The sequence below is a fragment of the Sarcophilus harrisii genome, chromosome 4 (genome assembly GCF_902635505.1).
Source record: "Sarcophilus harrisii chromosome 4, mSarHar1.11, whole genome shotgun sequence".
NCBI classification, from domain to species: domain Eukaryota; kingdom Metazoa; phylum Chordata; class Mammalia; order Dasyuromorphia; family Dasyuridae; genus Sarcophilus; species Sarcophilus harrisii.
The window spans coordinates 185,364,934-185,384,130 of record NC_045429.1 but is presented as its reverse complement, the minus strand read 5'-3'; positions in this window follow the sequence as shown (position 1 = coordinate 185,384,130).

The following is a 19,197-nucleotide window of genomic DNA, read 5'->3' as shown; positions in this document are numbered from 1 at the left end:
AAGATATGCAATTGTGTGCAATCACCCATTAAAAAAAAATATTTCCACTAGGAAGACAAAATCAGCAAAAATGTATTAAAGAGGAGTAGGATGACTTTGAAATGGCTTTCCTTGTCCTTCAGCAGTTGATTTGTGTATGGATGTATGTATGTATTTTCCCATTTATTTAAAGATTTTCTTTTGAATTACCTTATTTTAGCCAAATTTATGAAATAGTTTGAGTGTGTAAGCATTTGTTGCTTGCTAAATACTAAGAACTTTGCAAATATTAGTTAATTTGATCCTCAAAGCTATGTTAGGAAGTGGGTACTATTATTTCCATTTTTACAATTGAGAAAAGTAAGAACAGAAGTTAATTGACTCATCCAGGGTCACACAGCATGTATCTGAGGTTGACTTTCAATTGAGATCTTCTTTTCTTGAGGCCCAGTCTATAACCACTGTCAACTAGCTGCATTTAAAAATAATACAAAACACTTTAGGGATATGGTTGATTTTTCTATACCATAAAACCATAGACTGATTTCTAGAATAGGAGTAGAGACAGGTTTTTTTTTTTTTTTTGAAAAAACCTGATGGATTACAATATTGTTGTGGGTAGTATTGAAGGTAGAGTAATACAGTAAAAATAATATTAGGTATTTTGGAATGATGAAATTTGATAGATATAGCTCTTCTTGGTAATAAAATAATCTAAGAAAAATACTAGAGATTCATGATGGAAAAGGCTATACACATGTAGAGAAAGAACTAAGGAGCCTGAATGCAGATAGGTATATAGCATTTTCAATTTTTTCCTTGTGGTTTTTCCTTTTTGTTCTGATTTTCCTTTTACAACATAACTAATATGGAAATGTTTAATATGATTGTATATGTATAACCTATATCATATTGTTTGCTATTTTGGGGAGGGGAGAGAGGAGGAAAGGAGAAAAAATATTTGGAACTCAAAAATCTTGCAAAAATGAATGTTGAAAACAAACAAACAAACAAAAAAGAAAATAATTGAATATGGAGCAAGTGGTTTTGTCACTTAGGTTTTGTATAATCTTGGGTCAGCAATTTTGCCTCTCTTGGCCTTGGTTTTATATAAAATGAGAAAATTAAATTAGATGATCTCCCAGGTATCTTCCAGATCTAAATGTTAGTTCATGTGAAACTTCTAAGCCAAGTAAATATTATCCATTCTTACAATGTCCCTTCACTATAGAGTTAATTTGGTAGGGGAAAGCAAAGAAGTATCCACCTACATTAGCTGACTAGACATATGGTCACCATTTGAAACCCATAATAAAAGGGGATGAAGTAGTGATATAATGTCACAATTGCCATAGGGAACAGTAATTATATAAGTTCATTTCACTTCCGTATGACCAACATATAAATCAACCAAACAATGAAAACAAATAGTATCTTAAAATTCTTGGCTCTACCAGGAATCTTCAATGGTGATAGGAGGGAATCATGAGTTTTCATAATGATTAAAAAGTGGGGAAATGTAATTTCCCCCCATTTTCAATTACTTCCTGTTCCAATATCTAATTATTGAAATATTTTTGCTTTCTTAAGATAGTTGCACTGAAATCAATATTAGCAGATCATGTTAATGCAATTAGAGGATTCCTTAGCTGTTAGGAAAATTAGCTTGGGTTGCTAGAAAAGAATAATGCTATACTTAATGAATGTCTGGCTAATTTGTCACCAAACAGACATCCATAAATCTGTTTTAGTAATTTGTATGTTAGAGAGTACTTAAGTGGTGCTTGGGAAAATGTTATGAAGATTTTTTCTTGGATTTTTGAATAGTTATCACCCTCATATGGCTTAGCTATTTATGGGATAAATGTTGAAAATGTAGTTTCAGGATCTGACTTGATGTGGTATACTTGTATTATCTGGAAACTCACACCTGTGTTCAGTGAAGTTTTACAAATTTACAAATTAACAGACACATACAGAAATAGATGGAATCATAAAATGTTAAAGCTAGAAGAGACCTCAGGGATTATTTTGCCTAAATGTCTCAATTTATTTTCAAGATTAAGAAACTGAGCCCCAGAAAGAGAAGGGACTTTTATAAATTCACAAATACAGATGCAGAATAGATAATCTTCTGAGCATTGATAACAGTCTTTTGATTATTTGTGGGTATTCCTCTTTTGCACCCTTTGAAATAGCTATTTACTATATAATAACAGAATAGATATCATATTAAAAGCTTAAAGTTATGAATTAAGCCTGTTTCTGGAATGCCAACTTCAGCGGGATAAGGGGATATCTATTGCATGTGTATTAAATTGCTACCTGAGAATCGAATGATTAGCTGAATTTTTTCAGTTGGCTTCAGCAGAAGAAAATGAATTCTTTCATTTAAATGGAAACAACCTTGCAACAGATAATACTCATCTAATTTCTAATCTTTGACACATTTCTAGATATGGATGGCATGGAAATTATCTTCAGTCAGGGCTGGAGTTAGTTTTGGGGGATTGTAAGATGGTTAACTACCAGTGTTATCTAGTAAAATTGATTTCCCTTCCCTATCCTCCAATATCTCTAATATCTACTGATCTTTGATAAATTTTAACTGAGAAGGATACTTTTCATTACATCATAAAAGCTGTAATTTAGCATAGTAATGCTCCAGGGAGGGATGATATATTGACTTTAAATCATATTAAAGCATAAATGATTAATGGAGAAAGTAAAGTGAAATTGGAGGAATACTGGTCTTGGGATCAGTAGATACCTGAGCTTGAATCCCAAATCTGACACTAGTTGTGATAATCTATAAAATGGGAATAATAGTAGCTTCCAAAGTTGTGAAGAATAGATACGATTATATATACAGACAGATATCTTTTATATATGTATATACCTACACATACATATGGACATACTTACACACACACACACACACACACACACACACATATATATATATATATATATACATATTTGTGTATGTGTATGTATGTATGTGTACATGTGTGTATAAGATTGTTTTATACAGATAATCAGAGGCTACCTACTACAAACCTTAACTGAGCAAAATTTACTTTAGAATTTCAGACAAATTATCAACTCTCTGTTTCTTGGAAATTCCCTAGTTAAGGTGCAGGGGGAAGGGGGGAACTCATATACACTTAAGGTAGCACATCCTTCTGTGATTATTAAGCATTTTTATTTCATATTCTTGTATTTGGCTCTCTGTGCTTTCCATACTTTGTTCCTAATTCTGTGTTTTTGTGTTTTTAATACCAATAAAATAGAAACATGAAAGATATGACATTTTATCAGGTCAGGAAACTCCTGATATGGAAACTATTCTGCCAATGCATAGTTTGATAGTTTATTTGAAAAATCGTAAAGTAGTGTGGTTTGTCCTTCATTCTCGAAGAGAACCATGGCAACAGGGAAATAATGCCATGACATGCAAGTGAATTGGATTTAAGTGAACTAGAGCTGTACAAGGTCACCTGCCTCATTTTCCTTTCCAGAGTAATCTGGGTCCAGTGGCCACATATGGATCAGAATGACACTGGATGCAATGGGAGACTTTTGTTGTTGCTGTTGTTGTTGTTTTAAGCTGATGTCTCAGTTTGATTAAGACTGCATTCAATAATTTAAAAGACATAGAAATGAGAAATCAGGTGTTCCTGATTTCAAGTCCAGGATTCTCTCTCCTATTTCCCTCAGCTTCTACATAAACCTCCTTTGATGGCTCCTATATCTAGATTAAAATTTTCTTTTGTTAGATAACTATCCCCATTTACTTTGACCAATCCTGTTATAATAGGTCTTTGGTCTCACCTTCTTGCTCTTCTCCTTTTGGACTAATTGTAGATAGTGAATATTCTGTCTAAATGATGTTGCCCCAAACAGAATATGGTACTCCAGATGTGGCTTGAGCAGATCCACGTACTATGGGATAACTAACCTCCTTATTAAAAAATATTTGGCTTTTCTTGGTGATGCCTTGAAAACTAGCATTCTTTTAATACAAGAGGCCTAGTCATTCAAAACAAGTGTTTATTATTCCTATATTTAAAGAATGATATACATTTAGACCATTTGATTCTATTTTAATAATATTTTGAGATGAAAATAAAATTTTCATAGTTCTTTATTTGGAGGGAAGCTAAAGTCAAAGAAAAAGCTTGGAAAATATTAGAAACCATCACTGCCTTTTTCCCCAAGTCCACTCCCCAGTGTTTCCATGGTCAGGGTTATACAAAAACAAAAGGGCCAGATTTATGTAGTTCCAGATTCCAAATGATAGTCCCATTTAAGGTGCATTGATTTTTATGTACTATATTTATTATTGAATGATTAAAATTGATGTTTCTCAAGAATGATGAATTCCTGCTTGCCTGTCACTTGTGAAGTTCAGGTGAGCTAGAGCGTAAATTCTGCTCTTTTGAGACATTTTACAATATGGTTCTCTAAATAATGGGGAAGAATAGATTTTCCAACATGGTAAGAGAAGAAAATCTTTTAAAAGAGGAAATCAAAAAATCTCTTATGCTACAGTACAGCCATCCCAGAAAACGTATCAATCATGATAATGTCTTTACTAATGGCAGTGTTCTTTTCTTAGGGGAAGTTTTTTTTTTTAATTGCTACAAATTGGTGATTTGCATTAATATATCTCACTGTAAACACAGGACAATTATTTCTATTTCTTATAAGCTTTGAGTAAAGTTGTAAATTTTAGAAAGTATCTAAAATAGTATTTGCTCATGTATTTCTAGATCAAGGTAGGGTTTCATTATTTAATATATTAATTCTTATTTTAATGAATAATTAATGGCATGCTATTAAACTACTTTTTTATCTCTTGTCCTTGAAGCTACAATTCCCAAATCTTAAAAAAATCTTTAAATTTGCCTAACCATTATAAATAAAAATAAAATTTAAATTTTTGATTTAAAATCTGGGTCCTGAAATATGTTCACCAGAAAAATTACAACTCTATAGAACATCTTGAATTGAATAGACATTCAACACACACACACACATTCTACTACCACAGCTCTATTACAACTATATTTCCTCCTTTCTCTTTTGTTCTCCATGATCCTTCCCATGCTGTCATTATCCTCTTCCTCTCCTATGTCAACCTGCATAATACCTACTCCCTCGCTTCTCTAAATTCCTTTCTTTCTTATCTGCTTTATTTTAACTAAACAGTCTTTAACCTTTTCCCTTACATATTTTACCTAATTTATCCAAATTTAATAACTACCCTAACTTCCAGGTGCTTCCATCAATGATGCTTCCATGACCTACTTGTCTATTTGGCTTCACTTTTGCTACACAAGATAATCATATTATTTATCTTGTCATCAATCACAAGCATGCCACTTCCATGTTCAAGAACTATGAAATCCACGTTCTTTGGCTGTCCCATTTTTCTCTATGCCTAACTTCTCTCAAGGGTATGTAGATAAATATTAACAACCAGCTCTCAAAATAAATATTAGTATGAGATACTTTAGGTTTAATCTGTAGTATTAATATTTTCTCTATCAGTTTCTTAAATCTAGAGAATAAACAATGCAATAAACTAAGTCCTGGTTTATAGCTGGCCAATTTTAGTAGTTTAAATACTCACACAGAAAATTTAACTATCAGCTCTCGTATGTTGATACAAGTTGGCTCTAGCACAGACCTGCTCCTTCTCAAGCCATTATTTAATCTACTAAGACCTCCAAATCTCGCACTTTTCAGTTTTGTTCTCAGGTTATCAACCACATTCTAGGTACATTGTCCTATCTTTCCAAACTCTTCAATTAATCAGTTCAGATATAAATTATCTTACACTGTTCACATTCTTATTGAATTCCCTCCTTTGACTTGCTTAGTTTTAGTTTATATACACCAACTAGTATCACTTTAATGTTCTTGCATAGAACTGGAGGAAGTCAAGAAATCAGGCTCCTTTGTCCACTACAAATTTATGCTGTCTTATCATCACTAGGTCTTTACTACAGGAAAATAAATAATTTTTAATCCTTCTTTAGAGAATTATTTATCTTTCACTCACAGCAAATCTTCCAACCATTCTCTTTAGTCCTCAGATCTCCCATAGCATTTTTCCATCCTCATATCTATGAACTTAAATTTAAGCTTCATCAAAATATTTGAGGTAATTTGTCAAGAATCCTCTCTTGATGGAGAATCTCCCTCTTCTTATCTTACACCCCTTGAATTTACTCCAAACCACTTGTTCTTTCATTTTAGTCTCTATAAAAGTTGTCCTTACCAAGGTCAATTGCTCTACATATATTTGCCATCTTATCCCTACCAGTCTTTGTCAGTAGATTGTTCTCACTATTATTCCTTTATTATTTTTTCTATTCTTAATAGAATTTTTCCTTATCAAGTGGCTCCTTCCTTGTAGCCTACAAACATGCCTGGATTCCTTATCCTTACAAAATCCTCAAAAATCTAACCATCCCTACTAGCTTTCATTCAATTAAATTGGAGAAAAAATCCATTTATACTTGGTGCCTCTATCTCCTTTCCTCTCAGTCTCTTCTAAATCTTCTGCAACATGGATTCTGATTTCATCATTGTACTAAAACTGTACTCTTGAAAAGTACCAATGATCCCTTTACCAAATCTAGTAGCCTTTTTAAAAATTGCAGATATTTCTGGGATTTGACACTGTTAACTAACTTCTACTCCAGTATATTCTCTCTTCTCTGATTTTTAATGACATTTCTGTCCAAGGGAGTGTTGGAGCCAACTTCAAGATTTGAGAAAGTCAATTGTTAAATTTTCAGTGTTTACATTTATACCTTGAAAGGTAGCAAATGCTAAAAACCAGGGCTTAATTTGTTTTGTTTTGTTTTGTTTTTTTTTTTTTTTTATTTTCTATACTCAAGAAAGCACTGCTGGAGAAAAGGTGCAGATTAAACCCCAAAGTATGCCATGCAGTTCTTTTTTTTCCAGAGGAAGAGGTTAAGGAGGGTGGCAATAGCTTGTTAAATGTTTGTAATCACACAGCTGTTTCTCTTGCTTGGCTCTCCTCCTACTGGTCTAACTACTCCTTCATAGCCTTTTTGTCTCAATTTTCTCCTCACTTTAATTAACCACCAAATACCTGCTAAAACAATAGTTTGACCATATCACCCACCTAGTCAATAAATTATAGAGGTTTTGAATTACCTCTAGGATCAAATAAAATCTCTGTCATCCAAAGTTTTTTAAAAATCTGGCTTCTTTGTACTTTTTCGATCTTTATATACCGAGTTCCTATCTGTTCATCTCAGTTCAGCTATGCCAGCTTACTTGCTATTTTTTATTAAAAAGGCTCCATATCCTACCATTGTACCACTGTACTGGCTATCTCCCACATTTGGAATGCTACCCCTGCTCTCCTCCAACCCTTGAAATCCCTAACTTCTTTTTCTAAATTTTCAATTTCTTTTCTTTTTAATTCATAAATAAAATAAGCATTTCCATAACAAAGTACAATAAAAGAAGATGATTTCACATGCAACTAGTAATCCATTATGTACAACTTGCTATTCCTTTTAAATATATAATAAAGTTATTTTATTTAAATTTATTTTTCCCCTTTTTATTCCCCCTCCCCACCTTGAAGATGACTACCATCAGACATATCTGTGTACATGTATAGGTGTGTATCTATTTATCATATGTATATAAAAGAATTTTAATACTATTTATAAGTTCTTTCTCTGATTGAAGATAGTGTCTGCCTTCATATGTCCTTTGAGGTTAATTTGTGTATTTACAATAATCAAAATTACATTCTTTAAGAATCAGTTTAAATGGGGGGAGCTAGGTGGCAAAGTGGATAGAGCACCACCCTTAACACTTCCTAGCTGTGTGAATCTGGGCAAGTCACTTAACCCCAATTACCTCAGCAAAAAAAAAAAAAAAAAGAAAGAAAGAAAAAGAATCAGTTTAAATGCCATAATTTATAAGGATCTCTTCCAAGTCCTCATAAAGTCTAAGATTACTTTATGTATTCTTTATATGGGTGGATGTATATATCTAATTTTAATCTTACCAATAATGTAATAGATTCAAATCAATTTTCCCCTCATGCTCAATTTTGAATCCAAATCACTGGTCATCTATAAAGCTCATTTGTCTTATACATTTTTAAAGATTAGCTTGAAAAGCTACTTGACCACTTGCATTTCTTAGTCTTGGGGAATTAGGCATTTTTCATTCACTTTACAATTCTTTTCCATTCCTTAAGAGGAGAATCAGACCAATTTGTTGCTGTGAATTTCATGAAGAAGCTTTCAAGAGTTTCAGGTCATGGTAAAATTAAGCCAATATCATCAGCTAAAAGGAACATTTGGAGAACTCTAACATCAGTTGGGACTCAGTCTTCCCTCTAGCTATTACATAAGTCATCCTTCATGACTCTACAAAAGATGCTAGGTAAACATGTTTCCTTGTTTTCCATTTGTTTGATGGAAATTTTCAGCAGAAAAAAATTTTTCAAAGCAATCTTCATATTCAAAGCCATCATTTAGCATTGTATTATTTTAAGTCATGCATGGGAGATGATTTGTTGGGTTAGGGGTATTTAGGTATCCTATCCTATTGAATTGAATTCTTAGAGAAAAAAAATAATAGACCCAGAAGGATAATATATTTTCTATAGGTCAGAGAATTCTATTTGACTATAATGATGTGATCTATTAAAGAAAATAATCTGTAAAAGCCTCATTGCTGTATAGAGATCATTCTCATAAAGATTTTTTAAAAAATAGAATTGATGAGGCAAGCGCATGGGTGAAGAGATATTGATGTATTTTCCATCTTAAAACAAAAACAATGCCATAATACTATTTGTATTCTTTCCTATACTTTTGAAATTCTGTTTATCTTTGATATCTCTTGAGAATTGAACTGAGTTTTCTTAAAGTATATTTCTCTCTTTGGTAGGTATTGAGTTGGTTACATCCAATTGCTGTTCCTCACTTCATCTTCTTAAGATATACTGTTACTTCCTTACATATAATGTATGAGTCCAAATATAGTAGTTTCTGTCTCATTACCATTGACAATACATTCAAAGTATGACAAAATTGTTTATCACTAAATACAGGTGTGAAGTTCACAGGTCTGTGTGGATCCCTCTATTTTTTTTTCTTTTTTTCTCTCTCTGGAATGACCATCTTCCTCATTTTCCTGGAATAAATTGCCATTCTTAGCACATAACTACCAAATCTACATTCCTGCCCATGTCATTTTCTTACATCTTTACCCTTGAATCTTCAACTGTTTATTAGACATTTTAACCTAAATTATGCTACCAGCATCTTAAATTCAACATATTCCAAACTGACCTCACTTTCTCTGAATATGGCACAATCATTCATTCTGCCTCTTTTCCTGATACCTTTGATGTTATATTTGAATTTTCCCTTTCTCTAAACTGTCATATCAAATTAAGTATCATATTCTAAATCTATCTTAGCAACATCTCTCATATTCAGACTCTCCTCTCTATCCTAGTGGCTACCACCCTAGTATTCCAGGGCCTGCCTTTGAAAAAGAAAAGAAGAAAAGAAAAAGAAAGAAATTATTTCTTGTGATATACCATTCTCTGTACTTGACCTGTTCAATTCCAAAATATTCTTTAAAAGCCCTCCTCAAATATCCCCTTTAATAAGAAGCCTTCCTTTATTCATCTTTTCCACTTTTCTCAATGACACGTTTTCTTTTAGACATTAGATAGTACTTAATTTTGCACATCTACAATTCTGATAACAATGTATTGCTGTTGGCAATTATGGATGTGTCTTATCTCCTTTGGGCAGCTAGGTAGTAGAGGTAGCAGCTGAGAAACAACTCAGCAGTAACAACTTATCTCCATGATAAGTAACTCCACAAGATCAGAGATTGTATTTTATGGAAAAATTCTATATCATTCAGTGCCTAGCACTGTGTTCATCATCGTGGGTACCTACTCAATGTTGAATTGCTGTTGAAAGATTTGATTTTTTCAATCTGGATGTTAACCAAATCTGGAAGAATAATTTAATTGTATAAAGTGAAAACATTATGGGCTTAAGTAATGCAGTTGACAGGTCACTAGATTTTACATGCTATCCTTGAATTTATTGACATGATGTTTTCCAGTTATTCTAACCAGTTCTCTGATTAGTGCTGACAAGGACATTACTTTAATCTATTAAGTTTTACTAATGTGGATGATCAAAAAAGCAGAGGGACTAGCCTCAAACTAGAGTAATTATTCAATCAATTTACTATCTGTGGAGAAGGCTGGTTCACAAATTACAAGTTGCTTCAGGCCAAATTAGTAGTTGTTTCACAATGATTTTCATGAGAACTCATATGCATGAGTTACTAGATTAGAAAGCTGTTTTAGGAAGATTAATCTGATAGTGATAGTAAGAAGTAAAATAAGGAAAGAGAAGGATAAGAAGAGGTAAAAGACTTCTGATTAAGGAATGTAAGGGCCAAAGTTATGATAATATGAATGAAGAGAAAAAGATGAAACTGGGAGATTACAACAAGATTAGTTTCTTACTAAACTAAATGGAAAAAGAACAGACAGATATCAAAAGAAAAAAAAAACTTCTTGAAGAAATATAAGCACCTAATATACTTGAAAGTAAGGGGTTTGGGACTATATTAGAGAATGTAATAGAACAAAAAACATTGACACTGGATCCTGAGATTGTGGATTCAAATTCCATCTTTGGCATAATAACTTGAATAATTTTTGGTAAGTCACCAAACAATCCTGGGTCTTTTTCCTTATCTCTAAAATGAAGAGTTTGCACCAAATGGTTGCTGAGGTCCCTTTAGTTCTTGATCTATGAATTTATGACCTCTAAGATCTGAGACTAGGATTTTATAATGTTTATGGCAGAAATAGCAAAAGTGAAATTATAAAGGTGAATATTAACAAAACTTTTACTGAAATATCAAGTTGTTTGAATGCAATTTCATTATATCTTACTTAATTTCACAAACATATATTAAGAAGTATCATATATAAAATAGTATTCTAGGAGTTGAGAATACAAAAACAACTATGATGACGAAAATACAAGATATCAAATTTCCATTCAACTAGAAATAAAAGATGAGTTTAATATCAGAGTACCAATTTAAGGAACTATGGTGCAGGGTTGATAAATAATGTCTAATATTTCTTTTTGAAGAGATGAAGGGGTGGGGAATAGCCATATAATTTGGCAAGGTAGTCAGTGACTGACTTATTAAGAATGATATAGGATGATACATTTTTAAAAGATTTTCTAACATGAAAGAAAGAATAAATAGAAGATGTGTATATGTATGTCTTTGTTAAGTTATATTGATATCTTCTGGCCAAGATGGTGGAGAGGACACACACATCTATTTAAGCTCCATCTTTTCTCTCAGAATGATTTATTTCATGACAAGCCTCGGAATTAAGTGCTTGAGTGCAAAAAAAACCCACAAATAATTACCAAGAGAAGCTATCCTAGAAATTCGGCAGAAAAGGTATGCTTTTGCTCACAGGTTAGATCTGGCATAGCCTGAAGGCAGACAGCAACAGTACAGCAAACAATGACATTAAGGCAGGCAGCTCACAGCTCAGCAGACTGAAGAGGAGTGGGGTATGATCCCAGCCATTTCTGCAGAGAGAACTTTACCCCAGTGTTGGCTACTTTGCCCTGACAGCAAGCCAATAGACAAGCAGAGAAGCTAAAAACAGAGGGGGTAAAGACTACCACCCAGAAAAGCTAGGGTTTCTTGGGACCTGACCACATACACCTGGAGTGACTTAGCACACTTTCAGAATCTCAGAGCGCAGATGCAGAGCAGCCACTGCTGTCCTGCTAGTGCCTCACTGCTGCCCCTGCACTCTGTAGAGGAAGCTCAGTAACACCATCCAACCCCCCCAACCCAACCCCCACCCCCCCAAAAAAAGCAGACCGCATTTTTTTTTGTTAGTTTGTTTTCTTTGATTCTTCTTTGACAAAATGAGCAAAAAAATTAAAATGAACTCTAACTATTGATAACTTCTATATGGCTAGAGAGCAGACTTTAAACCTCGAGGAGACTAAAAACAGACTATCTCCAGATGAATCCCTAAAGGAGAATATGATCTGGTCTTCAACACGCAAGACTCTCATAGAAGAAATTAAAAAGGATCTCACAAGATAGCTAGAAGAAAAATGGGAAAAGGAAAGGGAAGTTTGGCAAGAGAGTCTGGATAATTCATCCCACTCATTTAAAGATAGAGTGGATAAAGAAATCAAATCCTTGAAAAACAGAATTAGTGAATTGGAAAAAGAAAATAGCTCTCTAAAAAATAAAATTGGTGAAATGGAAAAAAAAAATTCCATAGAACAAAACAACTCACTTAAAAACTCAATTGGAAAATTAGAAAAAAGATTTTTTTTAAAAAGTGAGTGAAGAAAATAATTCATTAAAAATCAAAATCAAACAAATGGAAATGAATGACTCGAGGAGACACCAAGAATCAGTCACACAAAACCAAAAAAAAAAAAAAAAAAAAAAAAAAGAAACAATGGAAAAAAAAATGTCAAATACCTTCTTGGTAAAACAACAGACCTGGAAAATAGATCTAAGAGATATGATCTGAGAATTATTGGACTTCCAGAAAAACATGATGAAAAAAAGAGCCTGGACACTATTTTCCAGGAAATTATCAAAGAGAACTGACCAGATGTTATAGAAACAGAAGATAAAATAGAAATTGAAAGAATTCATTGATGAATTTTTCCCTACTGAAAGGGACTCTAAAATCAAAACCCCAAGAAAAAATATAGTGGCCAAATTCCAGAGCTATCAGATGAAGGAAAAAATATTGCAAGCTTCTAGAAAAAAAATCACTTCAAATATAGAGGAGCCACAATAAGGATTACTCAGGATCTAGCAGCATCCACATTCCAGGATTGAAGATCCTGGAATGTGATATTATGAAAGGCTAAGGAACTTGGTATGCAGCCAAAAATAACTTACCCAAACAAAATAAGCATTGTTTTCCAGGGAAGAAGATAGACATTCAATGAAATAAGTGATTTTCATCTATTTCTGATGAAAAAAAACTGGAACTAAACAAAAAGTTTGATCTACAAATATACAACTCAAGAGAAACCTAAAAAGGTAAAAAGAAATCTTGGGAACTATATTTCTGCTATAAATATATATAAAGAACACATGTATACTTTGTCCTAGAAACTAGAGGTGGAAAGTAAATTGTATCAGAAAAAGGGTAAAGTGGGGGTACTATATCTAACAAAAAGGCAAAGGAAACCTATTATATCTGAGAGAAAGAATGGAGGGGATGAACATAGTGTGTTTCTTATGGTCATCAGAATTGGCTTAAAGAGAAAAATATTAGACATATTCGATTTATGGTGAAATTTTCCCCACCTCATTGAAAAGTGGGAGAGGAAAAGTGAAAAGGGAAGGAATAAGCTAAGCAGAAGAGAATACAGAAATTGTGAGGAAAGGGGGTAAGAAAGGGGGAAGAATTTTAAGGTGGGGGAAGGGATACTAAAAAGGGAGGGCTGTGAGAAGCAAGTGGTGCTCACAAGTTTAATACTGGGGAGGGAGGTAAGGGGGAAGGGAAGGAGAAAAGCATAAGCAGGTGTTAATAAGATGGCAAGTAATACAGAACTGGTAATTTTACCTATAAATGTGAATGTGGTAAACTCCCCAATAAAGAGGAAGTTGTTAGCAGACTGGATTAAAAGCCAGAATCCTACAATATGTTGTTTACAGTAGACACACCTGAAGCAGGATGATACATACAAAGTAAAGGTAAAAGTTTGAAGCAGAATCTACTATGCTCCAGGTGAAGCAGAAAAAGCAGGGTAGCCATTCTGATCTCAGATTAAGCAAAAGCAAAAATTGATCTAATTAAAAGAGATAAGGAAGGGCACTATATCTTGCTAAAGGGTAGCATAGATAATGAAGCAATATCAACATTAAACATATAAGCACCAAGTAGTGTAACATTTAAATTCCTAAAGGAGAAATTAAGAGAGCTGCAAGAAGAAATAGACAGCAAAACTATAATAGTAGGAGATCTCAACCTTGCGCTCTCAGAATTAGATAAATCAAACCACAAAATAAATAAGAAAAAAGTCAAAGAGGTAAATAGAATACTAGAAGAGTTAGATATGATAGATCTTTGGAGAAAACTAAATGGAGACAGAAAGGGGTACACTTTCTTCTCAGCAGTTCATGGAACCTATACAAAAACTGACTATATATTAGGACATAAAAACCTCAAACTCAAATGCAGTAAGGCAGAAATAGTAAATGCATCCTTTTCAGACCATAATGCAATGAAAATTACATTCAATAAAAAGCCAGGGGAAAATAACCAAAAAATAATTGGAAACAATAATCTCATATTAAAGAATGATTGGGTGAAACAGTAAATCATAGACACAATTAATAACTTCAACTAAGAAAATGACAATAATGAGATATCAGACCAAAATGTGTGGGATGCAACCAAAGTGATAATAAGGGGAAATTTTATATCTCTAGAGGCCAACTTGCATAAAATAGAGAAAGAAAAGGTCAATGAATTGGGCTTGCAAATAAAAATGTTAGAAAAGGAACAAATTAACAAATTAACCCCCCCCCAGTCAAACACTAAACTTGAAATTCTAAAAATAAAAGGAGAGATTAATAAAATTGAAAGTAAAAAAAAGAAAAACTATTGAATTAATTAATAAAACTAAGAGTTGGTTCTATGAAAAAACCAACAAAATAGAGAAACCCTTAGTAAATCTGATTAAAAAAAGGAAAGAGGAAAATCAAATTGTTAGTCTTAAAAATTAAAAGGAGAACTCGCCACTGATGAAGAGGAAATCAGAGCAATAATTAGGAATTACTTTGCCCAGCTTTATGCCAATAAATTTGATAGCTTAAATGAAATGGAAGAATAACTTCAAAAATATAGCTTGCCCAGATTAACAAAGGAAGAAGTAAATAGACCAAACAGTCCCATTTTAGGAAAAGAAATAGAACAAGCTTTTAACTAACTCCCTAAAAAAAATCCCCAAGATCAGATGGATTTACATGTGAATTCTACCAAACATTTAAAGAACAATTTACTCCCATGATACATAAAGTATCTGAAAAAAATAGAGTTTGAAGGAGTCCTACCAAATTCCTTATGACACAGACATGGTACTGATACCTAAACCAGGTAGGTTGAAAACAGAGAAAGAAAACTATAGACCAATCTCCCTAATGAATACTGATGCTAAAATCCTAAATAAAATATTAGCAAAACGATTATAGAAAATCATCCCCAGGATAATAGACTATGACCAAGTAGGATTTATACCAGGAATGCAGGACTGGTTCAATATTAGGAAAACTATTAGCATAATTGACTATATCAATAACCAAATTCACAAAAACCATATGATCATTTCAATAGATGCTGAAAAAAGCATTTGATAAAATTCAACAACCATTCCTAATAAAAACACTTGAGAAGCTAAGAATAAATGGAATTTTCCTTAAAATAGTCAGGAGCATATATTTAAAACTGTCAGTAAGCATCATATGTAATGGGGATAAACTAGAACCTTTCCCAGTAAGATCAGGAGTGAACAAGGTTGCCCATTATCATCATTATTTTTCAATATTGTATTAGAAATGCTAGCCTCAGCAATGAGTTGAAAAAGAGATTAAAGGAATTAGAGTAGGTAATGAGGAAACCAAACTATCACTTTTTGCAAATGAGATGATAGGTATACTTAGAAAACCCTAGAGATTCTACTAAAAAGCTTTTAGAAATAATTCACAACTTTAGCAAAGTTGCAGGATACAAAATAAATCCACATAAATCCTCAGCTTTTATATATATCACCAACAAAATCCAACAGCAAGAGATACAAAGAGAAATTCCATTCAAAATAAGTGTCAATAGCATAATCTATCTACCAAAGGAAAGTCAGGAATTATATGAGCAAAATTACAAAACACTTTCCACACAAATAAAGTCAGATTTAAATAATTGGAAAAATATTAAGTACTCTTGGATAGACCTAGCAAATATAATAAAAATGACAATACTCCCTAATCTATTTATTTAGTGCTATACCAATCAGACTCCCAAAAAAATATTTTTATGTCCTAGAAAAAATAACAACAAAATTCATATGGAAGAAAAAAAGGTCGAGAATTTCAAGGGAATTAATGAAAAAAGAATCAAATGAAGGTGGCCTAGCTGTACCTCATCTAAAACTATATTATAAAGCAGCAGTCAACAAAACCATTTGGTATTGGCTAAGAAATAGATTAGTTGATCAGTGAAATAGGTTAAGTTCACAAGACAAAATAGTCTATAACTATAGCAATCTAGTGTCTGACAAACCCAAATATACCAACTTTTGGGATAAGAATTCATTATTTGACAAAAACTGCTGGGAAAACTGGAAATTAGTATGGCAGAAATTGGGCATGGATCCACACTTAACACTATACACCAAGATAAGATCAAAATGGGTCCATGATTTAGGCATAAAGAATGAGATTATAAATAAATTAGAGGAACATAGGATAGTTTACCTCTCAGACTTGTGAAGGAGGAAGGACTTTGTGACCAAAGAAGAACTAGAGATCATTATTGATCACAAAATAGAAAATTTTGATGATATCAAATTAAGAAGTCTTTTTACAAACAAAACTAATGTAAACAAGATTAGAAGGGAAGCAACAAACTGGGAAAACATTTTTATAGTTAAAAATTCTGATAAAGGCCTCAGTTCCAAAATATAGAAAGAATTGACTCTAATTTATTAGAAATCAAGCCATTCTCCAATTGATAAATGGTCAAAGGATATGAATGGACAATTTTTAGATGATGAAATTGAAACTATTTCTACTCATATGAAAGAGTGTTCAATCAGTATTGAACAAATCCGTATTATCAGAGAAATGCAAATTAAGACAACTCTGAGATACCACTACACACCTGTCAGATTGGCTAAGATGTCAGGAAAAAATGATGATGAATATTGGAGGGGATGCGGGAACTGATGCATTGTTGGTGGAATTGTGAATAAATCCAACCATTCTGGAGAGCAATCTGGAATTATGCCCCAAAAGTTATCAAACTTTGCATACCCTTTGATCCAGCAATGTTACTACTGGGCTTATATACCAAAGAGATACTAAAGAAGGGAAAAGGACCCGTATGTGCCAAAATGTTTGTGGCAGCCCTTTTTGTGGTGGCTAGAAACTGGAAAATGAAGGGATGCCCATCAATTGGAGAATTGTTGGGTAAATTGTGGTATATGAATGTTATGGATGAATACAGAGAGGTTTGGAAAGACTTACATGAACTGATGCTGAGTGAAATGAGCAGAAGCAGATGATCATTATACACTTCAACAACAATACTGTATGAGGATGTATTTTGATGGAAATGGATATCTTCAACAAAGAGAAGATCTAATTTGACAGAATCAGCTGCAGCCAGAGTAGGAACACTGGGAAATTAGTGTGAATGGCTTACAATTTTGTTTTTCTTTTCGGGTTATTTTTACCTTCTGAACCCAATTCAGAATTGTTCGGTTCTGCCCATATATATTGTATCTAGGATATACTATAACATATAACATATTTAACATGTATAAAATTGCTTGCCATCTAGCGGAGGGGGTGGAGGGAGGGAAGGGAAAAGTTGGAACAGAAGTGAGTGCAAGGGATAATGCTGTAAAAGATTACCCATGCATATGTACTGTCAATAAAAAAGTTATAATAAAAAAGTTATATTGATATCGTAACTAAATAATGCCAAAATGATTCACTGCTTTGTGTCTGTTCTCTTTTTCATTTTTCTGTCAATTGGAGAATCTCTATCATCAAATTATGTCTAATTTCCTCCATTGCTAAATATGTATTTACACACACATATAATATAGCACATAGTATTATTAATGTATATATGATATTCTATAAAGTATAACTCTATATGTTTTTGTGAACATATTTATGAACACATACACACAGAGAGAAAGAGAGACAGAGACAGAGAGAGAAACAGAGTGGGGGGAGAGGGACAGGGAAAGGGAAAAGGAGAGGGCAAGGAAGAGGAAGAGGGAGAGGGAGAAAGAAAGGGAGAAAGAGAGGAAGAAGGAGAAGAAGAAGGAAAGGAAGGAGAGGAAGGAGGAGAGGGAAACCAGAGGAAGAAATAAAGGCAGAGGGAAAAGGAGAGGGAGGAGGAAAGGGGGAGAGAGAGAGAGAGAGAGAGAGAGAGAGAGAGAGAAGAGGGAGAGGAGAGGGAGGAGATAGACAGACAGAGGGAAAGGGAGACAGAGAGGGAGAAAAAGATGGACAAGGAGAGGAAGGAGGAGAGAGAAGGAGGGGAAGAGGGGGGAATAACAGAGAAAGAGAGGGGGAATGGGAGAGAGAAAGGAAAAGGGAGAAGGAGAGGGGGAGGGAGGCAGAGAGAGAGAGAGAGAAGAGAGGAAGAGGGAGAGGGAGAGGGAGAATTGTATAATGCATACTGTTATATATGATAGGCACTTCAACTCTATCGATTAACACACCTCCAACCAAACATAAAACTGACAAGGTATGGCTTCTGAGCTTGGCAACATTTGGTCAGAACTCAGGAATTTTCTGTCATCCCTTTCAATATCTATAGTGCCCTTTCCAATGAAACAGACAGACCTTGACAGATGGCACCCACCTCACTTGGCTTATTTCCAGCTATTCTGTCAGTATAGTACTTAACAAAACTTTTCAGACTGCACTTTCACATTCTCTTAGAAAATGAAGAGGAAAAAAATCAACACTTTTAGAAGTTGTCTGTTGAAGTAGATAAAAATAATAATGCTGCTCTGCTATCACCTTCAGGGTCTGATTTGCAAATTGCATGACAGCTATTTTTCCAGTTGTTTCCTGACATAAGTTGCTTGTCAGAGCCTTGAGCATTTTAGTTCTAAATCTTTGAAGTCTGTGAGGTAAATTGGCTTTCTTGTCATTGTATTGAGTTAACATTAACTGAGAACCTATATATTTATTGCACTCCTTTTGTGTCACACAGTTCCAATTAGAGACATTTTAATTGTTACCAATGTTATAGTCCAAGTTAAAGGAATCATTTTTCTTACATATGTATATCCCAGCTGGTTTCAATTATGTAAAGTGCTTCTTCCCTTAAGGTTACTT